The sequence below is a fragment of the Oxyura jamaicensis genome, chromosome 1 (assembly GCF_011077185.1).
Source record: "Oxyura jamaicensis isolate SHBP4307 breed ruddy duck chromosome 1, BPBGC_Ojam_1.0, whole genome shotgun sequence".
In the NCBI taxonomy this organism is placed as follows: domain Eukaryota; kingdom Metazoa; phylum Chordata; class Aves; order Anseriformes; family Anatidae; genus Oxyura; species Oxyura jamaicensis.
In genome coordinates, this window is record NC_048893.1 from 150,852,362 (window position 1) to 150,857,187 (window position 4,826).

Below are 4,826 nucleotides of genomic sequence, written 5' to 3' on the forward strand. Positions count from 1 at the left end.
GGCGCCGCTGATTGGCCCGCCGGGCGGAAGCGGCGCCGCTGATTGGCCCGCCGGGCGGAAGCGGAGCTGGGATGGCGTAGGGAGGTGAGGCCGATGGAGTCGCGCGCATGCGCGATGGTGGTGGGGTGGATGTGAGGCTGGCAGCCGCACGCCCCTGCTGCCCTAACTTCGGCGGCGCATGCGCAGTAAGGCAGAGCGACGCCGCTGCGCACGGAGGGGTCCCTGACCTGAAATGGCCGGCGCTAGGCCGCCAGCGGCTCAATAAGCGCTTGTGTTCCCCAGCGCCTGTTGTTGTCGCTCCCCGGCCGCTCCTTCCTGGGCTGGGGGCTTCGTGCCTGTACCTGACCGAGCCGTAGAGAGAGGGAGGCAATTCCGCTCGGCATGAACTCTAGAGTTCATACTCCCAATCCTGCTGTCCCCGTGTCACAATCTTATTTTTCCCTGAGGTGGAGCCCAGCCAAAGCAGTCAGCGCGGCCTCGGCTGTGTGGTGACCTGCAGGCATGCCAAAATTATGCAGGGATTCACCAAAGCGCGCAAAAAGTGCTGATGTGACCTAACAGCACAGCGTTCTCACATTCACAGTTTATACTTGACCCACAAACTTGTCATGGTCTTAGCGGAGATAATTTCCTTCATAGAGGCTTGTGTGACGTGTTCTGGATTTTTGTTTAAAATAGCAGCGATAGCACACTTCTGGTTGTTGCAGAGCAGTGCTTGGATGGAGCCAAGGGCTCAGCTTCTCACAGTGCCCGGGCAGCGAGGAGGCTGGGGGTGCCCCAGGAGCTGCAATGAGACAGCCAGGACAGCTGGCCTGGCCAAGGGGATGTCCCACACCTTGTGGTGCCATGCTCAGTAGAAGTTAGGGTAAGGAAGGAGGAAGGGGGGGACATTCAGAGCAACGGCCTTTGTCTTCCCAAGACACTGTTACACCTGATGAGCCCTGCCTTCATGGAAGTGGCTGAACTCCTGCATGCCGATGGGAAGCAGCAAATGAACTCCTTGTTTGGCTCTGCTTGTGCACGTTGACTTTTGCATTAGCTGTTAAACTGTCTTTATCTCAGCCCCTGAGTTCTCACACTTTTACCTTTCCAATTCTCTCATCCACCTCAGAAGAGTGAGTGAGCAACTCTGTGGTGCTTATCTTCCTGCTAGGGCTACACCACAACAACCGCACACTGAAAGCAAAGCCTTTGTAAGACAGGTTGCCATCTAACAAGCACGTGTTTGGAGACATTTTTAAATTATTATTTTTCTCATAACTAAAATACATACATTCTTATTTACCACAGAAAAGCTAATAGTGTATGTATGTGCCTAGACATTTGTTGTTTTAAGTCATCTGCTGTCTGTTGTTGAATAAACACTTCATATTAGGGACATATTATATAATGTTATATGCCAACATTTTTTTTTATTTATTATTATTTTTTAATCTCATTCTCATTAGAAGTCTGCCAAGCAAGTAACAAAGTTGAAGCTCGGAGTCTGATTCAGCAGCCACAGAAATTTTTCTTTCTGCAGGTACATTCACATTTACCCTTTTCATGATTGTATCATGTGATACAATTCACAAGAAGGAAGATCTGATCTTGGAAGATCAGAATGAGAAAAAGAGAAGTCAGTTAGCCCGCTTCAATATTTCATTCAGAAGATGTCGCCTTGAAATTTGACCTGCAGAAAGTACTCAGAAATAAGAACTCACAATAATAGAAGTGATAGATGTGAAATGAATGCTTGTGTATCAGGTATGCTGTACTTCTGTACAGCGTGGTGGGTACGCCCTGCTTCTTACTGGGCGTAAGTCTTGCTCAGGCTTATAAGCCACTGTAGGCGTCAGCGTAATCACTCCTTGAACTAGCTCATTAACAATGGAGCCTCAGGAAGAGCTCATTTCAGGAAACAACCCGATAAGGGATCTGAGCTTGACTACAAGTCAATCATGACTACAATATGACTACGAGTCCATCATGATTACAGTATGACTACGATAAAGATCTAATAAATATGAAAGGAAAAGTCATCATGGCATCATTGCTCTGCTATCTACAGAATGCGGTGAAGTCTGATACTGTCACACTCCCCTGTTGAGGGCTGAGAGAGAGGATTGCAAAACCTGATTCCTAAACAGATTGGCAGAAGACCTGAATCCTGGAAAATTACTGACCAAAAGACAATATAATTATATATAATATTATATATTATATATTCTATAATATATATATATTATATATATATAATATATATTATATAATATATATAATATATAATATATATTCTTATAATTCTATAAACAGGGATCCCAAACAATAACTCTTTGAGCACCCCAGGGACCACAGCAGGGTGCACTCTCGATCTCCCTCTGAACTGGGACACTTCTCAGGGTACCCCTGATGGGATGTGCATCTCAGAGCTGACTTCTGGAGAAACAATCTCATTTGTGAACCAAGGCTGACATGGAAGGAGGGTGAGTAATTCACTTCAAGGGGGAGTTTCGGAAGCATGCGACTGGATTTAGAACTCCCCCCAGGGCCCTGCAGTAAGTCTCGGGTGAACCTTGCCATTCAGGAATCTTTAAGTCACTGTTGCTATTGTAGCAAGTTTCTTTATGTCACTGTGTTAATTGACTGATACTTAGATGCTGATTAAGTGCTGTTAAAATCGTATGATCTAACCTTGTTATTTGCTACAGAGATATATAATAAATCCTTAACTGCTGCAACACCAGAGTTGTGTAAAGTCTAATTCTGCAACATGACGTTCTGAAGATGTCAGCATGAGGAAGAACACAACAACCCTAGCGCTACGGGTAAGACAAAATAAGAAGGCTGAAACTGAACCAAGCAGAATATGATCACTGTTACAGTATTTTACCTGAGGGAAAAAAAATAGACCAAAGCTAGATAAAATAAATACGATAGGGCAATTTATACCTTCAGCCCCCTAAGATAACAAAAAATGATATCAAGGGTGAATGGGGGTTGGCCTCTTCTTGCAGATAACTAGTGATAGGAGTAGAGGGAATGGCCTCAAGTTGCGCCAGGGAAGGTTTAGGTTGGAAATGAGGAGACATTTCTTCTCAGAAAGACCAGTCAGGCATTGGAACAAGTTGCTCAGGGTGGTGGTGGAGTCCCCGTCCCTGGGGGTGTTCAAGGAAAGGTTGGATGTGGTGCTTAGGGACATGGCTTAGTGGGTGACATTGGTAGCAGGAGGAAGGTTGGACCAGATGATCTTGGAGGTCTGTTCCAACCTTAATGATGTTATGATTCTATGAAAGATTAAGAAAAGACAATCTGAAGAAAACTCTGTACACAATATACTGGAATTCCAGGCATAAAGTTTCAAGCATCAAATCTCTTAAAGCAAAATGAAATTGTTATGGTGAATGCATCAAATGTGATTTTAAGTAGATGCTTGACTTCTACTTATCTTCAAATATATATATATATCTTCAAATATATATATATTTATATATTTTTTAAATATATAAGTATATATTTGAAGGTCAATATTTCAGGCTGACATAGTAACGTGAAGAATAGTGTGTAACACTACAAAGTAATGTGCTCAAAGAGAAAGTATTTTTCATTGTCCCTCTGTGATGGAAATGTCATCAGGTACACAGGTGCCAACACAGTAATTCTTGAAAGACACTGTAAACCATGAAGGTACATTCTTTATGATCAACCACTCCAGAACATAATATAATTTTAGTATAAAGTATAAGCTTGGGAGAAAAAAGTTCTACACATATTCCTGCGAGCAATTATTTTTTCGAATTTCAAAAATAGAAAAGCAAAAAAACTGTAGTGCAATAAGTCTTTCAAAAGCATTAATCAGAATTAGACTCGTGTCAGAAACGTGTTTCTTCCTCAGTCTTGAGTTCTGGAGGGAATGAGTGGATGGAAAAGATGAGACTGCATTCAAGGACAGAAAGCCAAGGAATTTTCCTGGAGTTTCTGCTGGTAATATATATAGTAACAGCAGAGGGCGACCGCTAGCAAGGAATGACTTTTTGAGGTGCTCATCGCTTCTTAAGGAATTGGTGAACTGAATGTGGAGACTCACATATGGTGGATATCCTTAAGGCTTTATTACCTGAGAAACCTCCATATATGTATATAAATATATCTATTAAAGACCCTATGTGTGTGTATATGTATGTATATATTGTATACACATATACATACACACAAGACAACACAGTGAGAAGTCTGGATTAGACACAACAGCATACAAGGCACTGGAGGGACCCTGCTCATTATCAATATGCTTGGCAATAGGTTTTAATTAATAATCTTGTTTCCAGAAACATCCAAGCAAATCAAAACATTCCTTGATGTAGGCAAAGAAGCAGTATAGCAGACTATTATGCTATGTGCACAGTCTAGCATGCAAATATAGGAGGAGGCGAGAGGGGATGGTAACAGAGATGCTATTTTCAGGGCTTCTAGTTACAGAAGACCTCTCAGACGTTACACCTTTTTTTTTTTTTTTTTTTTTTTTTGTCTCATCTTTGTACATCCACATCAGCAACTTAGCTGTGTTGGAGATAAATAGAATAGCAGTGTACATCTATTTGAGTAGCTCTTTTTACATTTGGATTGGTATTTAAAAGAGGTGGCTTTAGGGAAATTAATTATTTATGGGCTCCTTCTGCAGCAGATAGAAGCAGAAGGACTCCTACAGGCTGTGGTTCAGGATGAGTACTTAAATTAAGTTCTCCAAACTTGCACTTGGAAAAACTTCATCCATAGATTTGAAAGGGGGCACGAGGGACCAGTCTTCTTTAGGGTAAGGTTAGCCTCTGTTAATGCTTTCCCCTCCA